The sequence below is a fragment of the Scyliorhinus torazame genome, chromosome 13 (assembly GCF_047496885.1).
Source record: "Scyliorhinus torazame isolate Kashiwa2021f chromosome 13, sScyTor2.1, whole genome shotgun sequence".
Lineage (NCBI taxonomy): Eukaryota > Metazoa > Chordata > Chondrichthyes > Carcharhiniformes > Scyliorhinidae > Scyliorhinus > Scyliorhinus torazame.
In genome coordinates, this window is record NC_092719.1 from 204397378 (window position 1) to 204423638 (window position 26261).

Genomic DNA, 26261 nt, shown 5'->3' on the forward strand with positions numbered 1-26261 from the left:
CACGGGCATTCCCGATCCCGCCACTAGCTAAGACCCCAGCCTTCGTCTGGAAAATTGCAGTTTACCTCCCTCCAGATTTTAAGTGTGTAAATGTGTCTGTGTGTATGTGTGAGTGTGTACGTGTCTGTGTGTATGTGTGAGTGTGTATGTGTCTGTGTGTATGTGTGAGTGTGTACGTGTCTGTGTGTATGTGTGAGTGTGTATGTGTCTGTGTAATGGGCAGCACGGTAGCCTTGTGGATAGCACAATTGCTTCACAGCTCCAAGGTCCCAGGTTCGATTCTGGCTTGGGTCACTGTCTGTGCGGAGTCTGCACATCCTCCCCGTGTGTGCGTGGGTTTCCTCCGGGTGCTCCGGTTTCCTCCCACAGTCCAAAGATGTGCGGGTTAGGTGGATTGGCCATGATAAATTGCCCTTAGTGTCCAAAATTGCCCTTAGTGTTGGGTGGGGTTACTGGGTTATGGGGATAGGGTGGCGGTGTTGACCTTGGGTAGGGTGCTCTTTCCAAGAGCCGGTGCAGACTCGATGGGCTGAATGGCCTCCTTCTGCACTGTAAATTCTATGATCTATGATCTATGTTGGGTTCCAGAAACACCGTCAGCAAGGATGTCTAACAGACGTCTGGTGGCTGCATGTAGGAGAAGATCACACGCAAGGTAGCTCCCGCCAAGGTCTGGTCCTTTTTACCTGGTTCCTGGGGGAAATTGGCAGACAAACCTGACCCATTTAATTGTATTCAATGGCAGGATGTCGAAAGCCACGTAGCAGACTGTTGGAAAGAAGGGTACGAGTGTTAGTCCTTCGATGGAGCCAGAGAGAGGAGCCCATTGGGAGGAAAGATGGTGGAGGGGACCTGGGCAGGTGTGGCTGCTCCTATCACAGTGGAAAGGCTGATTGGGGTAATGGCACTCCAATTAAAAAAAAACATTTGGAACACTTTGAAAGACACGGAAAGTAAATGATGGAGACCCTCAAAACATCTATTGACGAGGCATTGGGCCTGATAAGAGAAATGGAGGCTACGAAAGAGCATGGAGAGGTGCTGAAGGGGTGGAAGGGATTTTGTCACAGTATAGCGAGCAGATTGCCTTGCTGGAAGCCATGGTGATGATGGTGCAGGAGAGGAATAAGGCCCTGAGGGTAAAGGCCAGGGACCTGGAGAACTGGTCCAGGAGACCGGATGGTGGGATTGCCGGAGGGGGTAGGGGGCCCCAAGGCCAACCGAGTACTTTTCCCAGATGTTTGCAAAGTTGTTGGGCGGCGGATGAACAGGTGTCCCCTCCTGAGTTGGATAGGGCCCACTGAACACTCCAGCAGAGGCCTCAGGCGAATGAACCACCACATGCCTCGATAGTTTGTTGTCACAGCTTCCAGAAGAAGGAGCGGGTCCTGAAATGGGCCAAAGAGAACCGGGACGTGAAGCAAGGAGGAAGCAGCATCTGAATTTATCAAGGTGTCGGGGCAGAGCTTGCAAAGAGGCGTGCGAAGTTGGCGCTATATAAAAATGGAGTGCATTTTGGAGTGATGTACCCGTCGAGGTTGAGAGTTACGTATAACTCAAAAGATCACTTTTCCGAGACGTCAGAGGCGGCGGAGACTTTTGTCAAGGACCAAGGACTTGGACTTAATTGAAAGGGTTTCAGTGGGACTTTAATGGGATTTGATGGGACGGGATTGTTTGGGGATGTTTCATTATTATGTATATCATTTTGGCTATTTGAGATTTATAGTTCTGTATTGGAGTATATATGTTGTTGGGGGTGGGAGGACCTGTAGTACCTGTTTGGACAGGTTTCAATGTGCCTAGCCTGTTTGTTTGGTGAGGGGAGGGGGATGATGAGGAGGGAGCATTGCGCATTGGGAGGTAGTTTGCAGGTTCTTGAGTTGGGGGCGACGGGGTAGACATGGGGTTTTTCTTTGTCTCACCTTATGGGTCAGATTGGCGGCCATCTTGGGTAGGCCCTGACTCCAGGAACTTGGGGTAAGGACTGGATAATTCCTCATGGTGGAAATGGCTGACATGAGAGGGAGGGGAGGTGATAGATCCCTGATCAAACTAGTCGCTTGGAGCATTAGAGGTCTGGGGGGCGCGGTGAAACGATCAAGCGTTTTCCCATATCTGAAGAATTTAAGTGCCGATGTGGTGCTTTGGCAGGGCACCCACTTGCGGGTGTGGGATCAGACTAGGCTCCGAAAGGGCTGGGTAGGTCAGGTGTCCATTTTCTAGCGGGAAGGCTGTGGCGGATCAGGGAGGTAGGTATGTGATAGTCACTGGGACGCTGGAAGATACGTTAGTGGCACTGGTGAATGTATATACCCCGAATTGGGATGATGTAACATTTATGAGGAGATTGTTAGCCACAATACAGGATTTGAACACGCATCAGTTGATTCTGGGGAAATAAATATAAATTGTATTTTGAACCCGAAACTTGACCGGTCAAAGCCGAAGTCTTTGGCTCCTTCGGGGGTGGCAAAGTCGTTGTTGGCGTTTATAGCGGAGACCAGGGGGCAGATCCAAGATATCGGTCAGGGTGCGAGCACTGACGTTGGAACCTTGTCTTCCTCAGGTGATGGGGGAAAATCAGACGGGATTTGCCAAAGGCCGGCAGTTGTGCGGTGATTACTAAATCTGGTGCTTTCCCCATCTGAAGGCTCTGATCCAGCGGTAATCGTCTCGTTAGATGCCAAAAAGGATTTGAGCGGGTAAAATGGGAGTATCTATTTGCGGTTTTGGAGAGTTATGGGTTGGGGCCCAAGTTTGTGTCAGGGATACGCCTGTTTTACAAAATTCCTTCAGCTAGTGCCGCACCAATACCACGAGCTCAGGGTACTTTCAGCTAAGTAGCGGAACGAGACAAGGATGCCCTATGTCGCCACCCCCACCCCTCTTGTTTGCATTGACGATGCAGCCTTTGGCTGCAACTTTGAGGACTTTGGGTAAGTGGAGAAGGATAATTAGGGGAGGGTGGAGCATAGTGTCCCTGTATGCTGATGACCATTTACTTTACGCAACAAACCCGGTCAACACCGTGAGTGATGTAATGGAACGACTGAGGTGCTTTGGCTCCTTTCCAGGATATAAGCTAAGCTTGGAAAAGAGTGAGTGTTTTCCCTGGCCCTACATTCATCCCTAGAGCATCTCGACAACAAGGACTCCTACATCAGACTCCTATTTATTGACTACAGCTCCGCCTTCAACACCATAATCCCAGCCAAGCTCATATCAAAGCTCCAAAACCTAGGACTTGGCTCCCCACTCTGCAACTGGATCCTCGACATTCTGACCCACAGACCACAATCAGTAAGAATAAACAACAACACCTCCTCCACAATAGTCCTCAATACCGGGGCCCCACAATGCTGCGTACTTAGCCCCCTACTCTATTCCCTATACATACACGACTGCGTGGCAAAATTTGGTTCCAACTCCATCTACAAGTTTGCTGACGATACGACCATAGTGGGCCGGATCTCGAATAACAATGAGTCCGAATACAGGAGGGAGATAGAGAACCTAGTGGAGTGGTGTAGCGACAACAATCTCTCCCTCAATGCCAGCAAAACTAAAGAGCTGGTCATTGACTTCAGGAAGCAAAGTACTGGACACACCCCTGTCAGCATCAACGGGGCCGAGGTGGAGATGGTTAGCAGTTTCAAATTCCTCGGGGTGCACAACATCTCCAAAAGTCTGTCCTGGTCCACCCACGTCGACGCTACCACCAAGAAAACACAACAGCGTCTATATTTCCTCAGGAAACTAAGGAAGTTCGGCATGTCCACATTAACTCTGACCAACTTTTACAGATGCACCATAGAAATCATCCTATCTGGCTGCATCACAGCCTGGTATGACAACTGCTCGGCCCAGGACCACAAGAAACTTCAGAGAGTTGTGAAAACCGCCCAGTCCATCACAAGAACCTGCCTCCCATCCATTGACTCCATCTACACCTCCCGCTGCCTGGAGAAAGTGGGCAGCATAATCAAAGACCCCTCCCACCTGGCTTACTCACTCTTCCAACTTCTTCCATCGGGCAGGAAATACAGAAGCCTGAGAATACGCACAAACAGACTCAAAAACAGCTTCTTCCCCACTGTCACCAGACTCCTAAACGACCCTCTTATGGACTGACCTCATTAACACTACACCCTGTATGCTTCATCCGATGCCGGTGCTTATGTCGTTACATTGTGTACCTTGTGTTGCCCTATTATGTATTTTATTTTATTTCCTTTTCATTTCATGTACTTAATGATCTGTTGAGCTGCTCGCAGAAAAATACTTTTCACTGTACCTCGGTACACATGGCAATAAACAAATCCAATCCAATCCAATCTAGGGGTGCTACCATTTCGCATGGCTGGTTCCAGCTTTGGCTATCTGGGGGTCCGAGTGGCTCGGGACTGGGCCTGACTTGGAAAACCGAATTATACCGGCCTGCTAGGTAGAGTCAAGACCGACCTGCAGAGGTGGAATAATCTTCCCTTTTCCTTGACAGTCAGGGTCCAGTCGATCAAGATGAACATTTTGCCACGTTTTTTTTCCAGTGTCGGCCGGTTTTCCTTCCTAAATCCTTTTTTTTAGGAAGGTCGAGAAGTTGACATCATCCTTTATATGGGTGGGCAAGACCGCGAGGATTCATAGGGCAGTCCTTCAAAGGGATAGACAGGTGGGGGTGGGTGGGTTGGTGTTGCCGAATCTGAGATTTTATTACAGGGCAGCTAATGCAGAGAAGGTTTTGGGTTGGTGTAGTGATCCAGGGGCTACATGGGGGCGGATACAATCGAGGTCGTGGAGGGGTTTGCGGGTATTAGTGGCCGCGCTCACCGACAAAGTATTCATTAAATTCAGTGGTTGTTTCCACTTTTAAGACATGGAGAAAACTCCAACAGCATTTTGAATTGGGGTCAGTGTCGAACCTGGCTCCCCTCTGTGCTAAGCCTCTGTTCAAACCGGCGAGTTTAGATGCCATGTTCGCGGGGGGGGGGGGGACGGGGGGGGGGGGGACGACGGCAGGAAGAGAAGGGGCTGGAGAGAGTGGGCAATTTGTTCCTGGAGGGGCGGTTTACCGGTCTAGAGGAATTGACAGAAATGTTTGGTCTCTTGGGTTCAGATTCATACAGATATCATCAAGTTCAACTTTGCAAAACGGATTTTCCCAACATTCCCCGGGGCACCGCCAACCTCTCTAATGAAGGGGGTCTTTTCGCTCGGGGGGTCGGGGGAAGGGGGCACTTCTGGTGTTGGTGGACGGATTTTGTCAGAAAACTGGGTGTCAGTGGAGGGGGTTAAGGCCAGGTGGGAGGAGGGGTTGGGGCCCATATTGGATTATCATAGAATTTACAGTGCAGAAGGAGGCCATTCGGCCCATCGAGTCTGCACCGGCTCTTGGAAAGAGCACCGTACCCAAGGTCAACACCTCCACCCTATCCCCATAACCCAGTAACCCCACCCAACACTAAGGGCAATTTTGGACACTAAGGGCAATTTATCATGGCCAATCCACCTAACCTGCACATCTTTGGACTGTGGGAGGAAACCGGAGCACCCGGAGGAAACCCACGCAGACACGGGGAGGATGTGCAGACTCCGCACAGACAGTGACCCAAGCTGGTATCGAACCTGGGACCCTGGAGCTGTGAAGCAATTGTGCTATCCACAATGCTACCGTGCTGCCCAATGACGACGAAGGAGTGAGGCCCTTTGCAGGGTGAACTCCAAGGCCCCGTGTACGAGGCTTGGTTTGATCCAACTTCAGGTTGTTTTTAGGGAAACAGCGAACCAAGTCCAGAATGAACCATTTCTTTGCAAGGGTGGAGGATAGGTGTAAGCGCTGTTCAAGAGGTCTGGCTAACCACACGCACGCGCTCTGGTCTTGCGCCAAGCCCGTGGGTTTTGGGTTTCCTTCTTTAATGCCATGTCGCCAATTCTGAAAATTGAGCTGGAGCCCTCTCCTTTAGTGGCCATATTTGGGCCATTCAGGCGGGCATGGGGGCCGATGACCTGGCCTTCGCCTCGCTGATTACCCAGAGGCGATAAACTGCTGATTAGTTTTTGAGAAGCATTTATGCCAAAAGTTCCATTTGTTCAGATAGTTGGTGAGCACAGCTGCAGAGCAGTAACAGGGTTGGTGTTTGTGGGGAGATTGATTCATGGGACTCCCACGGAAGTAGGCCCGAGTAAAGACGGTCGGGGTTAATTACTGGAGCCTGGTCTCGATTAGAGGGGCCACAATGAAAAGTCCAGTCGTCAGTGACTTGCATTTCCACTGATGCATGGCATCGAAATGAATTATGACAAACAATTGATTACCAAAATGAACTGCGTTACCCAAATACTGAAACGGGAACTTGTTTTCAGACAGAGATTATACATGTAGAAGAAATTCTCCTTCCATTCGTTGAGGTTTTAGTCTGCAATTCTTGAAGCAAATGTAGACAAGGGCAAGGTTTTTAAGACGCTTCACAGTTCATTTTTAGTCCAATGCATGCTGATAATCTAACCATGAGTTGGTCCTGTCACCAGTTAAATGGCACAGAAAATGATTTGAAGTCAAATAAGCCGGATAAAATAAAACAGACGGTTTTTAGACTTTATTTAAAACTACAGTAGATTTAATTCTGTCAGCTTATTTTATAAGCTTCTTGGAACATAACCTCCATACCAAGCAAATGAGATGGAAGTGCTTGTCTAACGACTGGGGATAGGGAGACTTGTATAATTTTACAATAATTTTGTTGGAAAGGAAAGATATGTAAGAAATACAACAATCTGAATTTTAATTTCGCCCGCCCGGTGGGAATGGGGCAAAAGCCCCATTCACACCTTGTTAATTGTTTGACTGTTTGCAACCAATGGAGTGTAAAATAGAGCAGGGAAAGAGAGGGGCATCCAATCTGAATCACCTCTGTTCCCACCAGGGAGGGTTAGGGTAAAAGCACAATTAAAGTCTGAGCTTGAGCTTAACATTGCCATCGCTCCGTCAGAACCCTGCCTAGGTAACAATAGTCACTGCTTTTCAAAGTAATTGATTGTGTGTGAAGCATTTAGCGATGTTTATGAAGGACGAGGTCAGGCATTACATAAATACATGCCCTTATTTTCTAATTGCTTCATGACTCTGGGCTGACAGCAAGCTACAATTGAAATGCAGAAGAAAAAGATGTTTCTACAAGAATAAATACCAGGGCAACAATTGCTCGGGCTGATTTGTGTTCAGAGTGACAAAGACATGGTCAGGCACTCAGCTGTCCGTCAGCTTACTCTTGCTGGTAAAAGCAATGTCAGGTTTATTTGATTTGAGTACGCTCAATTTGTTGGTTTCAAAAAAATGATTTAGTCATGTCAAGTTGTGTTTTTATTCTTTCCCAGGATATGGGCATCTCTGGCGAGGTCAGCATTTTCATTGCCCATCCTTAATTGCCCTTCAGTAGATGGTGTGAGCCACCTTCTTGAATCACTATAGTGCATGTGGTATAGGTACACCCATCGTGCTGTTAGTGTGTAAGTTCTAGGAATTTAACCCAATGATAGTGATGGAATGGCGATATAGTTCCAAAAAAGGATGGAGGGGAACATCCAGGCGGTGATGTGCCCATGTGCCTGCTACCTTTGTCCTTCTAGCTGGTGGAAGTTGTGGATTTGTAAGATGCTGTTGAAGAGCTCTTGGTGAGTTTCTGCTGACTGTGTTGCTCTGTTTCGGTCCCAACAGCGTCGCCAATACTGTGGGTATTTCTATTTATCTTGGTGAACCACAAGTCTTTCCCTACAGTGATCAAATGACCACACAACCAGTTAGTTAGTTCAAAAGATGATTTATTTGCATACACAAGAGCTATCTCAACATGCAAACACAATATCTATTACGAGTTAAACTACACCTATCAGCTACAATACCCTATACTTTACTTCAGGGCGACTGGCACTGTGCAAATAGATAAGGCCTTTATCTGGATTTCACTTGGCTGGTTTGAAGAAAGTGGCTGTCTCTGCTGGGCTCATCCTTCAGGTAGCGATCGTTGGTCTTGAACTTAGCTGGCTGTTCTTGCTGCAATTAGGCTGGCACAGGCCGGATCCAAAAGAGACAGAACACATGGCTGTGTCCTCTTTTATCCCTCTGGGATTTCAAGCTCTTTTGGGCGGTCCTTAACCTTGGACCCAATAGTTCGACAGGGCTCTGATCACTCTCTTCGATTTCGGCCAATAAAGGGGCGGGTGCCCTGGTAGCTGGGTGGGTCCTTAGCGGTCATTGACCTTGGCAGTTGTGCTTTCTGAGTAAGGGGAGTGGCGCCGATCAGTCTATGGCTGTACCGATTGCTTGATTGGAGTTCTATTGTCCTGGGAAAATGGGCCATTAAAAAGTAAACAAGCGGGGGTTTCGGTCAGGTCTGGTTACCTGTGTTTTGATACACATAGGCTGTGTATCTGTCTGAGTCCTGGGTTGGCCACAATTCCCATGGACAGGCTTTGGGGAGCTCAGGATGTGAGCTACTCGTCAACCTCTAACCTGCTCTGATAGCCACAGAATTTATATGGCTGGTCCAGTTCAGTTTCTGGTCAATGTTGATCTTCTTCGGCGATCACTCGCTAATCAGTCCGATTGTCCACCTAAGAAACTTTGTGTTTCTGGTCATGGGTTCTGTGGGTCCTTGAGTGACTGATGAGCCCGATCCTGGAGCCGAATCTTCGACCACACACTTGGCAAGTGTTTCTGCGAGGTGGGATTGGTCTTTTGACTTCAGATCGCTGGTATTCCGATCTGAGAATCCTTTTCCGGCCTTTTGTTGCCGTCGGATGTCCTCGAGGAATTGTGTCTCTTCAATCAGGAGGTTCATTCAAGTAGGTCTCTTCTGAGCAAGGCCTCCCAGGCATTGACGCCTATGTTGCGAGAACAGTACTGTAAGGTCTGTTTCAATGTCTATTACTTTATGCAGAAAATAGACACGGACCTGGATTCTCCATTTGGGAGACAAGTGTTCCCGCTGGAACTGAATCACAAGCAATTTGCGTGCCTGCTGGGTGAGCTGTTTGAACAAAATTCAGGAGAAGCAAATGGGCCAGCGTTCTGTCCACGTGAATTGTAAATAATTCTCAGCCCCGCTGACGGCTGTTTCACTGGGGCGGGATTCGTGTTAAAGGGTCTGCACGTTCTCCCCGTGTCTGCGTGGGTTTCCTCTGGTGCTCTGGTTTCCTTCCGCAGTCCAAAGATGTGCAGGTTAGGTTGACTCAGCACACATTCTCATTCAAGCTGAGAATATTGTTCAGAGAAGTCCTGCCACCTCAATTCGGGAGCCTGAATTTAACCTGGGTCACCTTCGGGAAAATGACGGAGTATGTTAGCAGGCTGGTGATTGCCTTGACCATCCAAAGCCACCAAGTTAATTGGCCACATTGAGTTGTACTGAATGCACCAACCTCAACACGTCCCCCACCCCACGCAACAGCAGTGTGAGCACTGTAGGTTGAAGCAAAGGGGTGGGTTTAAATAACTGAAGCAAAGGGGATCTGAGCCAGGCCACCCTGATCCCGAGGGGGATACCCCGAGTCCATGCACTTGGTACCAATTTGTTCTCCGTTACCCCCTGCGGTCCAGGCAGCACCCCCGCCCCCCCCCCCCCCCAGCAAGCACACCCAGCGCGCGGCCCTGCTGGTAAACATTTGCACCAATGCACGCCCACATGACACCCGCCTGAGAGGGGTGGGTCATTGCGGAGGCATGGGACATGTGGTGTCCAACCCGCTAATCACAGTCAAATCCGATTTGCATGGGGTTGCCAGCTCGGAGCGACCTTCAGTGCCGCCGCTAGCAGAGGACCGGAGCATCGCGTCGGAATCGGCGCCCGCCACAAGTTCTGATTTTTGCTCCGCCCAGCATTCGTCACTGATCGCGATTCTCGGTGCCGGCAGCGAGCAGCGGAGAATCCAGCCCCCTCGGTTAAAAAGATACAATTAATTTACAGGTGCTGCTGTATGGCTCATGTGTGTTTCGGTGGCGGCTCCTGGGACAGCCTACTGTGAACTATATCCATTTTATATCCAATCAAACAGAGGATCCGCGGTTTAAAATGAAGACAAGCTGTGCTGGTAGCTTAGGAACAACCTTCGTACGATATCACAGTGGTGTGAAAACTGTAATTGCTCCAATTTCCGGATCTCTGTTTTTAGTGTAGCTCCTTGTGATAATGATGTGCACCTTCCAGTTGCTATAGTGTAAGAGGCAGAATTTCTATCTGCTACCGATTTGGGAATGTCCCTCCCTTCCTCAGTCTGAAGATCTAACCCAGTGGTGGGCAGCCAGCAGCTTGGGGGCCATTTGTGGCCCATCGGGGTTCTGAGTGTGTCCCACGAGACGTTTTGTTGACCGTTGCCCACGCGCAGGGTTGCCACGTTCCACTGATTTCTGTCCACTCGTAAAGCGAGTGAGAGTGAAGTGAGGTGCGTGCTGATTGCTCACAACATTGACTGTGAGAGCCGTGCATTCCCTCTGCTTCCAAAGTGTAAATCTTTCTTTTGTTTTCACCATTTGGAGTTACTGACAGTTCGATTAATATATAAATGATTAAGCATTTTTTACCATAGAATTTACAGTGCAGAAGGAGGCCATTCGGCCCATCGAGTCTGCACCAGCTCTTGGAAAGAGCACCCTACCCAAGGTCAACACCTCCACCCTATCCCCATAACCCAGTAACCCCACCCAACACTAAGGGCAATTTTGGACACTATGGGCAATTTAGCATGGCCAATCCACCTAACCTGCACATCTTTGGACTGTGGGAGGAAACCGGAGCACCCGGAGGAAACCCACGCACACACGGGGCGGATGTGCAGACTCCGCACAGACAGTGACCCAAGCCGGAATTGAACCTGGGACCCTGGAGCTGTGAAGCAATTGTGCTATCCACAATGCTCTTGTCCACAATGCTACCGTGCAGCCCTTCATAACTCGTTATGAAATATTCATGGAATCCCAACAGTGCAGAAGGAGGTCATTCGGCCCATCGTGTCTAGAGGGTCAGGGCAAACTTGATGGTTTGAATGGCCTCCTTCTGGATTGTAGGGATTCTAGGAGCAACATAATTTGAAGAAGGGCAGGAGAGTTCTCCCAATGGCCTGGCATATTTACCACCCAAAACAACAGATTAGTTTTATTTCATTTCTCCTCGTGGGGTGCAAATCAGCTCCCATGTTGCATGCATAACAACAGGCGATGCCCTTCAAAATCAGTTAATTATCTTTGGAGCATGTGAGAACATGCTGTGGGGCTGGATTCTCCGTCGGCAGGATATACAGTTTTGCTGGCAGTGCCCTCACACCTGCGGATTTCCCGACGGAGTGAAGTTGCCCACAGTAGGAAACCCCATTGGCCGGCTGCCAGGATGGAAAATCGCACTGCCGGCGGGATGGAGAATCCTGCCCGTTCTTAATGAACTGCACAATGAGCAAGGACTAAGTAATAATTGTGTTGTGCTGGGTCCCTTGGGGAAGAGCGACCATAATATGTTTAAATGCTTCTTTAAGATGGAGAGTGAAGTTGTCGAATCCGTTACCAGGGTCCTGAATTTAACTTAAGGGAACTGTGAGGGTACGAGGCACGAATTGGCAAGGGTAGATTGGGGAAACTTATTAAAGAGGTTGATGGTGGGTAAGCAGTGGTTCATGTTTAAAGAATGTGTGCATGCATTACAACAGTTATTCATTCCTGCCTGGCTCAAAAAATAGAAACATGGAAAATAGAAGCAGGAGGATGCCATTCGGCCCTTTGAGCCTACTCCACCAACATCAAGTTCAATACCCTGACCTCGCCTTCCCCCCATATCCCTTGTGTTTAAGCTTCTGGGTTGCTGTAGAGTAAAGGAGACAAGAGTTCTGCTTCTCCACAAAACACCTTTGTTTCTTTAATCTAACTTCACACACAAATCTCCACCAACAAATAGTGCCACCTGCAACTCATTTGTATATCAGTGACTTCTATTAGATAATTAACATCAAATTAGTATTTAATTGGAAGGTCTGTTAACCCATTCCTAACAGTCTCCCCTTCCCTGGAGGAAAGAAAATAGTTTGATGAATATTGGTTTTCCCAGAAAAACAGAAAATACAAGAAACACAAAACATGCACCTTGATTGGCTGGGACATTGAGTATAAGAATTGGCAAGTCAGGTTGCAGCAGTATAGAACCTTGGTTAGGCCACACTTGGAGTATTGTGTTCAATTCTGGTCGCCACACTACCAGAAGGATGTGGAGGTTTTAGAGAGGGTGCAGAAGAGATTTACCAGGATGTTGCCTGGTATGGAGGGCATAGCTATGAGGAGCGGTTGAATAAACTCAGTTTGTTCTCACTGGAACGACGGAGGTTGAGGGGCGACCTGATAGAGGTCTACAAAATTATGAGGAGCATAGACAGAGTGGATAGTCAGAGGCTTTTCCCCAGGGTAGAGGGGTCAATTACTAGGGGGCATAGGTTTAAGGTGAGAGGGGCAAGGTTTAGAGTAGATGTACGAGGCAAGTTTTTTACACAGAGTTTGTGGGTGCCTGGAACTCGCTGCCGGAGGAGGTGGTGGAAGCAGGGACGATAGTGACATTTAAGGGGCATCTTGACAAATACATGAATAGGATGGGAATACAGGGATACAGACCGAGGAAGTGTAGAAGATTTTAGTTTAGATGGGCAGCATGATCGACACAGGCTTGGAGGGCCGAAGGGCCTGTTCCTGTGCTGTAATTTTCTTTAAGAAGTTAAAGTCCAACAGGTTTGTTTCGATGTCACTAGCTTTCGGAGAAAGGAGCAGCGCTCCGAAAGCTAGTGACATCGAAACAAACCTGTTGGACTTTAACCTGGTGTTGCAAGACTTCTTACTGTGCCCACCCCAGTCCAACGCTGGCATCTCCACATCATGGCTACTTTTCTTTGTTCTTTGTTCTTTTGATACCTTTAGCCCCAAGGCTATATCTAAGCGGAAAGGTGGCTCAACCATGGCTTACAAAATAAATTAGGGATAGTATTAACTCCAAAGAGGAGACATATATTTCCAAAGATGTGCAGGTTAGGTGGATTGGCCGTGACAAATTGCCCTTTGTGTCCAAAATTGCCCTTCGTGTTGGGTGGGGTTGCTGGGTTGTGGGGATAGGGTGGAGGTGTTGACCTTGGGTAGGGTGCTCTTTCCAAGAGTGCAGACTCGATGGACCGAATGGCCTCCTTCTCCACTGTAAATTCTATGATAATCTATGATATAATTGCCTGAAAAAGCATCAAGCTTGAGGATTGGGAGAATTTTAGAATTCTGTAAACGAGGACAAAGATTTGATCAAGAGGGGGAAAATAGAGTATGAGAGTAACATTTGCAGGGAACATAGAATCTGGCCGTAAAAGCTTCTATAAATATGTGAAGAGAAAAAAATTAGTAAAGATAAATGTAGGTCCCTTACAGTCAGAAGCTGGGAAATTGTAATTGGGACAAAGAAATGGCAGAAGGCTTGAACACATACTTTGGTTCTGTCTTCACAAAAGAGGACATTAATAACCTTCTAGAAATGCTAGGGAACAAACGGTCTAGTGAGAGGGCGGAATTGAAGGAAATCAGTGTCAGTAAGAAACTGGTGCTGGGGAAATTACTGGGGTTAAAGGCTGACAATTCACCCAGGGCCTGGTAATTTATACCCCAGAATATTAAAAGAAGCGGCCTAGGAAATATTGGATGAATTGGTGATCATATTCCAAAACTCAATAGACTCTGGAGCAATTCCTATAGATTGTGACGGTGGCACAGTGGTAGCACTACTGCCTCACAGTGCCAGGGACACAGGTTCAATTCTGGCCTTGGGTGACTGTCTGGAGTTTTCACTTTCTCCCTGTGTCTGCGTGGATTTCCTTCGGGTGCTCCGGTTTCCTCCCACAATCCAAAGATGTGCAGGTTGGGTGGATTGGCCATGCTAAACTGCATCTTAGGGTCCAAAGGTTAGGTGGGGTTACGGGGATGGGGTGGGGAGTGCGTCTAGGTAGGGTGCTCTTTCAGAGGGTTTGTGCAGATTCGATGGGCAAAATGGTCTCTTTCTGCACTGTAGGGATTATCTGATTCAAATGTAACCACACTATTCAAAAAGGGAGGGAGAGAAAAAAGGGAAAAATTAAAGACCAGTTAGCCTGACATCAATAGTGGGAAAGATGCTGGGATCTATTACAAAGGACGTGTGTCGTGAAAATCATAATAAAGACAAATTCCTCGAGGTTCGATTTAAGGAAATTTATTTACACAAACATACTTGTGGAGAGCAAGTGTTTCAGCTGCAAAGCCAAGGCACTGCACTCTGAGTTATGCAGTCAAAAACCATTTTATTTATAGGTTGAAATAAACGACTTTGAAGAGATAAAGCTTGGGAAGTATGAATGTTTTGCCCTTGGTTTAAAAACAATTCGAGTATGCATTTTGTTGTCCTTCGGAAGAACAACTTATTATCATAATAATGCAGAGTACAAAATACTCTGTATTTAGTTTACATTACTTGACCTACTTATGCTCGCTCAAAAGCAGTGTTAAAATATAGTTAATATTCCCAGCATGCTTCTAAATTGGTATCCCGTTAACTTCCCTTCCACAATTCCCACCTTGTTGATCGTTTGATCAACACCTTTTAGTAAATTATCGTGTCCTCCATAGAGAAGGGTTGTTTATAATGTAAGGGGAATGGACGTATGACAGTTCCCTGCGTGTTATGAGCTGCTAGCAAGGAGGCAAGGCAGCTAGGGCTGTTCTCCCATGTTAGTACAATAAACATATCTTGCGCAATATTAAAACAGTAACCATACGACAATCAAGATTACAATGGCGATTATAATCCAGAACACAATCCTCTGTCCTGACGATCCTACCATCCAAAGCCAAAGTCCCATCCCTCATTTTCATGTAATCTTGTCACCTCTCTACGAATGAGATCCATCAGATTACCAATTTTTCTGAGTTATCAGGGATGTATGTGCAACAGTCACTTCCAATCAGGGCACAAGTACCTCCCTTTTCAGCTAACAAGAAATCAAGGGCCATTCTATTCTGCAGGGCAACCACTCTTATAGCAACCACCTCAGTTTCTATCTGGTTAACAGCTTCTGCAGTGTCATTAGCTACCTGCTCAAGGATGTCTCGTAGTTCGCGTAGTTCGTATGCATTAGTGGCTATTCCTAATGGTGGTATCATTATTCCCAGCATCTGTGCCCATGTCATAACACTTTGTGTCATCCTGTGATGGGGATGGTCCTGCAATTGCTGAATGTGATGCACATAAGGGACTGCCTATCCCAAATAGCAGGAGCCTTCCCAATTTTCTGGTATGGCCACAGATAAAATACGTGCCGTTATATGCAGTCAGGTTTCCTTTACTATCAGTCATCATTAGTCTATTCGGATCCCCTCCCCAGGAGCCTCCACTAGTTTGATTTTCAACTCCTGACCAACCAAAGATGAATAGTCCTTCAGCTGTAAGGTGGAACATAGGGGGCTGCCAATTCAAGGTCTGTGTTATAACCTGCCTGCTTACCATTGGCTGGGGACTAATGACAATCCCACAATCCTGTGGGAGTATGAGCTTCCCCAATGAGGGGGGGGGGGGGGGCGGAGAAATCATTAGCAGACTCCCTGTATAAATAAAGCTGGCCAGTTTGGAACCAGCAGGAAGGAGTAAGCAGCAAGTGAGCTTGCTGCTTCTGTGTGTATATATGTTATTTTAAATAAATGTTATTTCTTTGTATCCTTGAAACTCGTGCTGGATTCTTTGTGGCCCTCACAAAACTGGCGACGAGGGTTAAAGTGAATACCTGTCTACACTGCTGAAGCCACCTCCCTGGATTTTTGTTGGATACAGGTTGGAAGTTGTTTTCTATTACACCATGCCTCTGTACGGACGTTTGGATGTTTTTGATGCTGCGCTGGAAAGCTGGAACCAGTACGCACAACGGATGCGTTACTATTTAAGGGCAAACAATATCACCGAAAATGAGTGCCAGGTGGTCATATTGCTCACCGCCTGCGGCCCGCATAAGTTTGGGGTGATTAGGAGCCTTACGTACCCAGCTGTGCCAGACACCAAAATGTTTGATGAACTTTTGAATTTAGTGGGGCAGCATTTTAACCCAACCCCATCCACGATAGTCCAACTTTACCGGTTTAATACCTCTGAGAGGACCCCAGGAGAATCCCTTGCCGACTTTCTATCCAGGCTACGCAGGATTGTGGAGTACTGTGACTATGGTGAGACTTTGTCAGAAATGTTACGCGACCGTTTGGTTTGCGGTATTAACAATGCGGCCACCCAGAGAAAGTTGTTAGCTCAGCCAACATTGACTTTTATACAGGCCATTCGAATAGTATTGTCCCAAGAGAGCGCAGAACGAGGAGTGCAGGAGCTACAGGGAATGGAAGTGCATGCGTTGGGGCGCAACCCCTTCTGTCCGAAAACGTCCCCCCCGCACTCCTGCGGTACCTTGGGCAAGATGATGTCCGGATCGACGCCAGTGGCCATCGGACATTCCTCCCCAGAGGGAGCCTTCTCCAGAACCAATGGATGAGGATCCATGTCCGTGTCAGACTTGTAGGCGCTGACCCCATTGCGGACGCCGGTCCTGGGGGCGCCAGAGGCGCCGGCGTTCTGACCGAAACTGGGACTAGCCCAGGGGCGGTACCTTCCATGTGGATGAACCTGCAGCGACTACTCCTGAGGACGTGGAGATGGAGGACAACTGCCTGCAGCTGCATTTTGTGGCAGCTCCCCGTGTGGCCCCTATTAAGGTGACAGTACAGGTCAATGGTCACCCGCTTGAGATGGAGTTGGACACTGGCACAGCAGTCTCCGTGATCGCCCAGAGGACATTCGACCGCATCAAGCAGGGTATACAGACCCTTACATTAACCGACACACAGGCCAGGTTGGCCACCTACATGGGGGAACCATTGGACATTGCAGGAACTACGATGACCCCTGTTGTTTATGGACGCCAGGAGGGGCGTTTTCCACTTATCGTGGTGCGCGGCCATGGGCCCCGCCTGTTGGGTCGGGACTGGTTGCGCCATTTGTGCTTGCAGTGGCAGCACCTCCTCCAAACAGTTTCTGGAGGGTTGACTGAGGTGCTAAGACGATACCCAGATGTATTCCAGCCCGGTTTGGGGAAAATAAAAGGGGCCGTAGCCCGTATCCAAGTCGAACCAGGAGCCACGCCGCGCTATTTCCGGGCGCGCCCGGTGCCTTACGCCTTGCTCGAGAAGGTAGCGGGGAGCTCACTCATTTGGAAACTTTGGGTATTATCAGACCCGTCCGCTTCGCTGACTGGGCAGCACCAATTGTACCTGTAATGAAGCCAGATGCCACAGTTCGCTTGTGCGGCGACTATAAGCTTACAGTGAATACAGCTTCCCGACTCGACCGATATCCAATGCCTCGCATAGAGGATCTCTACGCAAAGCTTGCAGGTGGACTCTCATTCACGAAATTAGATATGAGTCACGTCTACCTACAGTTGGAGCTGGACCCTGCCTCCCGACCACATGTAACGATTAATACACACCGGGGCCTGTATGTATATACACGTTTGTCCTTTGGAGTATCCTCTGCCTGCGCTATTTTTCAACATGTTGTGGAGGGCTTTTTGAGAGGTTTACCGCGTGTCCCTGTCTACTTAGATGACGTTTTGATCACAGGGACGGCGGAGCAGGAACATTTGGAAAATCCTGTCCCACAAGATGGAGAACGGGGCCGAGCAGCCGATAGCTTTCGCCTCCCGCACATTGACTGCAGCAGAAAAAAAGTACGCGCAGATTGAGAAGGAGGGCCTGGCAGTGGTCTTTGCGGTGAAACGTTTCCACCAGTATGTGTATGGCCGCCACTTCACTATCGTGACTGATTATAAGCCTCTGCTGGGACCTTTCAGAGAGGATAAGCCAATACCGCCCATTGCTTCCACACGGATCCAGCGCTGGGCTTTGTTGCTTGCTGCCTACGAGTATTCTCTGGAGCACAAACCAGGAACGCAGATAGCAAATGCCGATGCACTGAGCCGATTGCCTTTATCGACTGGCCCCATGTCGACCCCCTCGACCGGTTAGGTGGTTGCAACCCTAAATTTTATGGACACCTCGCCTGTCACGGCATCACAGATCCATGAGTGGACCCAGACGGAGCCAGTCCTGTCAAAGGTTCGACACATAGTCCTGTATGGTGGGCAGCATAGACAGCTCCCAGGCAAGTTGCGGGCATTTTCCTCCATGTTGTCAGAATTCAGCGTGGAAGACGGCATCCTCTTGTGGGGGATGCATGTGATTGTCCTGGAAAAAGGACAGGAGCTGATACTGAGAGACTTGCACAATGGGCATCCAGGTGTGACCAAAATGAGAATTTTGGCCCGGAGTTATGTTTGGTGGCCAGGCCTCGGTGCCGACATTGAGAAGGTGGCCCAAAACTGCTCCATTTGTCAGGAGCATCAGAAGCTTCCGCCGGCCGCGCCCCTACATCACAGGGAATGGCCAGGGCGGCCTTGGGCTCGCTTGCATGCAGATTTCGCCGGCCCCTTTCAAGGATCCATGATCCTTTTTATTAATCAACGCCCAGTCTAAATGGCTAGAGGTGCATAAAATGCTAGGCACAACGTCCTGCGCAACAATTGAGAAGATGCGTTTGTCTTTTAGTACACATGGCTTCCCCGAGGTGCTGGTCACGGATAACGGCACTCCATTCACCAGTGAGGAGTTTGCGAGGCTCATGGAGATGAACGGCATATGCCATATCCGCACTGCCCCTTACCACCCGACTTCAAATGGGTTGGCGGAGCGCGCAGTGCAGACATTCAAACGAGGTCTAAAGAAGCAGTCTTCTGGATCAATGGACACGAGACTGGCTCGCTTTTTGTTTTCGTATAGGACCACCCCCAATGCGGTGACTGGGGTAGCTCCCGCAGAACTCCTAATGGGCCGGAGACTTTGCATCCGCCTTAGTATGGTTTTCCCGGACATTGGCGCAAAAGTACGCCGCACACAAGAACGGCAGGGACAGGGTTTTTCTCGGTATCGGCCGATTCGGCAGTTTGCGCCCGGTGACCCAGTGTTCGTTCGCAATTTTGCTGGTGGTGCCCAGTGGTCCCTGGCGTAAATCTTTCACCAAATGGGCCCTATATCTTACCAGGTGCAAGCCCAGGGTCGTCTCCAGCGCAAACATGTAAACCACGTTCGGTCCAGAAGACTATCCCTTCCAAAGATTCCCCGCCCCCGGAGCTCATTCCTACAGCCGCAGAGACCAGAGACAATGGAAAGTAGTCCTCACAATCTTCCTCTGGTGCCTCACTCAAAGCCTGCGCAGGTCGTTACAGAACCGCGCGGAGATAGAGACGCCGAGATGAAGAGGCAGCAGACTCTGACTCCGAGATGAAGACACAGGACGCATCAGAGGGAGAATCCTCGGGCCCACGGGCCGTGGATGTACAACCGTTACGCCGTTCATCACGGAAGCGCCGGTCTCTTGTCTCGTTACACGCCGCCCAATCCAGCACCTCGTGCAAATGGTATCCAGGCTGCGGCAAAACAAGTCCGACGCCCTCCTTTGCCAGGGTCTTCGGTGGATTCCTTGGACTTTGGGGGAGGAGGGATGTTTTAAGCTTCCTGCTTACCATTGGCTGGGGACTAATGACAATCCCACAATCCTGTGGGAGTATGAGCTTCCCCAATGAGGGGGGGGGCGGAGAAATCATTAGCAGACTCCCTGTATAAATAAAGCTGGCCAGTTTGGAACCAGCAGGAAGGAGTAAGCTGCAAGTGAGGTAGCTGCTGTTGTGTATATCTTTGTATCCTTGAAACTCGTGCTGGGTTCTGCGTGGCCCTCACAAAAGTCTGATCACACTGACTTGTGCCGACTAGGTACGTCCCATATGTTTTATGTTTCCTAAAGCATATGCTACCCTTTGGGACTCCAGTATAAATAATTGGGAGGGATCAAACAGGGCGTTTGAAGTGTTACATTAAACCTAGGCCCCCACCATTCCTCAAACCTATTCACATCGTATCCAGCTAATCTCCAATCGAACATATTCTGTGTATCTTCTCCATGTCCTGTACTATTTTGTCTTAGAGCCCATTCTGCTATCTCTTTACTGGCGATTGGGATAGGTCGCACAGGGAAGCCCTCCTCCAAGCATCTGGAAATTTGTGTACAAACCCAACAACTGAATTTATTTACCCTCTCTGCGTATGAACGAGACATGTATATTAAGGTGTTAGTATGCAGTTTACCCTCTACATGATGTTGGATTAATATGATAATATAAAAACATCAATGCCGTCATTCTCTTCAGGTCAGCGTTTCGCTGGTACTCTCAAAGTTCCGTATGATGTAGTTTACACGAGTTGCGTGGATCCCATCTGGCTTCTCTTTTACTTTAACGGCTGTTCGGGTTGTTAGCAGCACTTGGTAGGGTCCATTCCACTGAGGAGAAAAATAATCTTTGTTTAGTGTTTTCACATACACTTGATCTCCAAATTTAAAGGGTGTGTATTTCCCTCTTTTGGATGCATCTGAGCCTGTTGCACCTTTTCATGTTTTTGGTTTTTTTCTATTTTTTTCAGTGGTTTCACACATGGCCTGGGCATACTTCAGTGATGCCCCGCCTGCCCATATTATGGCTACTGCCGCTGGAGTCATTGGGGGTTTAGTTCCAGTTGTCACGGGATGTCCCAATTATTTTCTCATCCGGGCCGATTTCTCTGATTTCTCAGGGCATACATTACTATGGGTATGGCATCTGGCCATAGCAGCCCATTTTGTTGACACACTTTTGTAACTGCAGTTTTAATTATTCCATCCGCCCTTTCCACCATTCCTCAGGATTGTGACTGATATGGTATATGCAATTTCCAATCAAATCCCATGACTTCTGTTAGGGCTTTGGTCAATTTGCTAGTGAAATGAGTTCCCCTGTCACTGTTCATACCCATTGGTATCACAATCCCAGGATATTCATCCTTCAACACTTCAGTTGTCTGATTTTCCACTGGCTTATCAACCACAGTAGGCATCACTCCCACCTGCGATCCAGCTATATCATTACCCAAGATAAACTGTATTCCTGGACAAGATAATTTCTCTATTACTTCTACTACCACGTCACCACTCTTCGCTGGACTTTTCAACCTTACCTTATATAATGGAACACTACTCCTCTCACCCTGAATTCCACATATTACCACCTTTTCTGGCAACATTCTTCCCAGACTACATAACTCCTCATCTCTTACCATCAAAGATTGACTAGCTCCCGTATCTCTTAAAATTGTGACTTCTTTACCTACTCCTCCTGATACACAGGAGTAAACTTTACCCACACAAATAAATTCTTTAAAGAGATCTGGCACCTTCTTATCAATCACCTCTTGATCAGGCTGTACAATCTTTTGCACCTCCTTCGCTTCACCTGGGTTTTCCTTTACCACTTTAACAAACCCCACTGTCTTATCCTGTTTTACCACATCAGCTTTCCCAGTGCTTTTCTTCAACCACCAACACTGTGACTTCACGTGGCCTCGTTTATTACAGTGAAAACATTTGAAACTTTTCACTTCTTTTCCACCCTCCTGGATTTCTTTTTTAATCTGAGGTACACTCTCCTTATTATCTCCCATCAGATCACCTTTACCTTTACCACTTGAGTATTTCTCATGTTCCCAGTTTCTATCCCTCACAGGCTGAAACTGATGTTGGAAACCAAGCTTTGGTTTAGGAACTAATTCATAATCATCTGTCATTTCTGCTGCTAATCTCGCAGTTTTAACCCTCTGTTCTTCCATATGAGTTCTCACTACACGGGAATTGAATTTTTAAACTCCTCCAAAAGTATAATTTCTCTGAGAGCTTCATACGTTTGGTTTATTTTCAAAGCCCTTATCCACCTATCAAAATTGTCTTGATAGCAACCTGCTTTTAGCCAAGAGCGATGCTCCTGTAGAGAGGCTTGCTCCTGTGCCTGTTTTAACTTTGGTTCTGTTATAGTGGATGGAAGTTCAATTGCAGCCGCTTGCAGTTGTGGCTGCTGTTTGAGAGCCAATTCCTTTGCTATTTTGTTAGCTAATCTATTACCGCATGAGACTTCATCGTCTGCGGTAGTATGCGCTTCACACTTTAAAATGGCTATCGTACTGGGCAGCTGAACAGAATCTAATAAATTTAAAACCAATTTAGCATGTTTAATAGGTTGGCCGGAGGAAGTTATGAATCACCTGTTTTTCCATAATTGGCCAAAATCATGTACTGCCCCAAAAGCGGATCGGGAATCAGTATAAATATTGACTGTTTTATTTTTAGCTAGAATGCTTGCTTTAGTAAGGGCAAACTATTCGGCTGCTTGAGCAGACGTTCCCGAAAGCAGAGCAAAAGCTTCCACTATCTTGAATGGAGTTACTATTACATCACCGGCCAGGAGGGTCATATCATTTGGTCGGTTTTCTGACCCATTGGTGAGAAAAATGATGTCTGGATTTTCTCGTGGGTGAATCAGGTCGAGGGGTTGTGGTGGCTTCAACCAGTTGTAAACAGTCATGATCACAGATATGTTCTACTTCCGAGGGCGTGGGCAAGAGTGTTGCAGGGTTGACAGCTGGCGCTCGCTTGTAGGTAAAGTTGGTTTTGGAGAGAATTACTTCATACCCAGTTTGTCGAGCCGCAGTGTGGATGAATTAAGCAGCAGCAAAACTGATGATTTTTTTTTTTCTACTATGGCCGCTGTGGCTCCTACTGCTATTAAGCAATTTGGCATACCGTTTACCACACCGGATAATAGGCAAGGGGTCTTTTACCTCCTCAATGCTCTTGCACCAGGACCCCTGTTGCAAATCTCCCTGCTTCATTCACATAAAGAACAAAGAACAAAGAACAAAGAAATGTACAGCACAGGAACAGGCCCTTCGGCCCTCCAAGCCCGTGCCGACCATACTGCCCGACTAAACTACAATCTTCTACACTTCCTGGGTCCGTATCCTTCTATTCCCATCCTATTCATATATTTGTCAAGATGCCCCTTAAATGTCCCTATCGTCCCTGCCTCCACTACCTCCTCCGGTAGTGAGTTCCAGGCACCCACTACCCTCTGCGTAAAAAACTTGCCTCGTACATCTACTCTAAACTTTGCCCCTCTCACCTTAAACCTATGCCCCCTAGTAATTGACCCCTCTACCCTGGGGAAAAGCCTCTGACTATCCACTCTGTCTATGCCCCTCATAATTTTGTATACCTCTATCAGGTCGCCCCTCAACCTCCTTCGTTCCAGTGAGAACAAACCGAGTTTATTCAATCGCTCCTCATAGCTTATGCCTTCCATACCAGGCAACATTCTGGTAAATCTCTTCTGCACCCTCTCTAAAGCCTCCACATCCTTCTGGTAGTGTGGCGACCAGAATTGAACACTATACTCCAAGTGTGGCCTAACTAAGGTTCTATACAGCTGCAACATGACTTGCCAATTCTTATACTCAATGCCCCGGCCAATGAAGGCAAGCATGCCGTATGCCTTCTTGACTACCTTCTCCACCTGTGTAGCCCCTTTCAGTGATCTGTGGACCTGTACTCCTAGATCTCTTTGACTTTCAATACTCTTGAGGGTTCTACCATTCACTGTATATTCCCTACCTGCATTAGCCCTTCCAAAATGCATTACCTCACATTTGTCCAGGTTAAACTCCATCTGCCATCTCTCCGCCCAAGTCTCCAGACAATCTAAATCCTGCTGTATCCTCAGACAGTCCTCATCGCTATCCGCAATTCCACCAACCTTTGTGTCGTCTGCAAACTTACTAATCAGACCAGTTACATTTTCCTCCAAATCATTTATATATACTACAAAGAGCAAAGGTCCCAGCACTGATCCCTGTGGAACACCACTGGTCACAGCCCTCCAATTAGAAAAGCATCCCTCCATTGCTACCCTCTGCCTTCTATGGCCTAGCCAGTTCTGTATCCACCTTGCCAGTTCACCCCTGATCCCGTGTGACTTCACCTTTTGTACTAGTCTACCATGAGGGACCTTGTCAAAGGCCTTACTGAAGTCCATATAGACAACATCTACTGCCCTACCTGCATCAATCATCTTAGTGACCTCCTCGAAAAACTCTATCAAGTTAGTGAGACACGACCTCCCCTTCACAAAACCGTGCTGCCTCTCACTAATACGTCCATTTGCTTCCAAATGGGAGTAGATCCTGTCTCGAAGAATTCTCTCCAGTAATTTCCCTACCACTGAAGTAAGGCTCACCGGCCTGTAGAGTAAAGGGCTTGCTGAAATTAGGAAGTCCCAAGGCAGAGGCACTAATCATGGCTTGTTTCAAATTACGAAATGCTTGCTCCCTCTCTGGTAATAACTGAAGGGGAGTCCTGCAGGGTAGCCTTGTACAGTACTGCGTCCATCTCTCTATAGTCCGGTATCCATTGCGTACAATAGCCCACCATTCCGAGGAAGGTAAATGTTTCCTTTTTCGTGCGTGGAGTTGGTACCCTTGCTACAGTCTGTACGCTTTCGGGCCCGAGCCTCCGCTGCCCTTGCTGCAGCTGAAATCTCAAACACTGAACTGTCTCCTGACAGAATTGAACTTGTCCATTGAGACCCTATGCCCTCTTTCTGCCAGATGTGATAATAACAAAAGGGTATTCTGTTGACAAACTAGCCCTCCCTTTGAGGCTATCAATAAATTGTCATCATATTGAGGGAATGTTAAGCCTGCAGACAACTGGCACTCGTCCAAGTCTCTTTTAACACTGTTACTTCCGATATGTAAAGGCAAATAGATATTGACTTTCTAGGTGCAATGGTATGGAGAAAAAGGCTGAGAAAGTATCCATTGTTGGTGGTAGACAAAATGACATTTGTGTCTGGCACCAATAGAGCAATCGTGATAACAATGTTATTGATGGCTCTGAGATCTTGGAAACATTGGAAAGCTCTAAGATCTTGCACAAACCACCACTCGTTGGGTCTTCCTACCTTTGGAATGGGGAGTATAGGGGTGTTACAGGGGCTTTGTGTTCTCTTCAGCACCCCTTGCTGTAATAGTGCATTGATCACTCCCTCTATCCCTTTTTCTGCTTCCGGTGCCAACCTGTATAGTTTTAAGCAGGGCAGGGCAATGTTCTTCTGTAACTGCACGCTATGCGCTGGGGCAGAATGTACTTTTCCAACATGATTTTTATGTTGGGCCCATAGATGTGCCAGTACCTGGGCCAGGATTGAAGGGAGTAAATGATGGCTCTCTCGGGGAGGTTGTTGTCTTTCAAATGTAGCGGGCCATTGCTCCTCTTTCCAGGTCACCTTGCCCTCCTGTTTGCCATAAAATTCTATCAGGCAATTTCGTCCATCCATTTCAATATAAATCCCATGTATTACTTTTTTTCTTTGGCCTCTTTGATCACTTCTCCTATTTGCTTTGCTTTAGGAGAGCAATATTTGCTTTATTAGTGTCTTACGGCCAATGTTAAATGGGGTTCTGAAGTTAAACCTATCCTAAAAAGGTCCCTCTGACTACAGGTTAACTGTACTAACATTCCTAATCCCACAACACGAAAAATAAAAAGGAGTGACATGCAATGAGGTCTGCTGTCCTAAGTGACTTTGCGTTTATAAGTTGTATGCATGCTCATCCTCACGAGCATACCAAGCCATGCAATGGGTCACTATATTCTCTCATCTGGACTCTATCAGGTGTTTTAATAGCTGTGCCCAAGGGTCATTAATATTTTGTAAGACTTCCTGCAGTTTAAAAAATTTTTTTAAAATAAGGGTTAACGTTCAGCTGCCAGCATAGAACACAAACACAGAGCGATTGGGCGTAGGCTCAGAAGTTATTAAATTTTGCAGCTGATGAGATCATATTTGAGACAGTTCTATAAACATTCCATTATCAATGCGATGTATTACCGTTCCTAATTTGCAGAGTGTCTGCCTGCCTAATAGGGTCAGGTGTCACTAGTTGCGGTACATCCTTCCTGGGGGTTAAATGCTTCTTGGCCCCTTGCATGATAGCCTCTTTCCCTCTATTTGCTAACCAGTGTTCGAGGGACTCATTTCCTTCGTTCAAATGATTATCATTATTGGGAAGCCAGCCCCCATTTATGCCGGGTGGGACTGCAATTCAAAGCTTCAAAGCTGACAAAGATGCACCATAAGAGTATTTTGGAAGCAGCAAAACATCCCCTGGGAGGGGGCTATAAATAGCACACATTTAAGTCAATTTCCAATGATTGATTTTATAG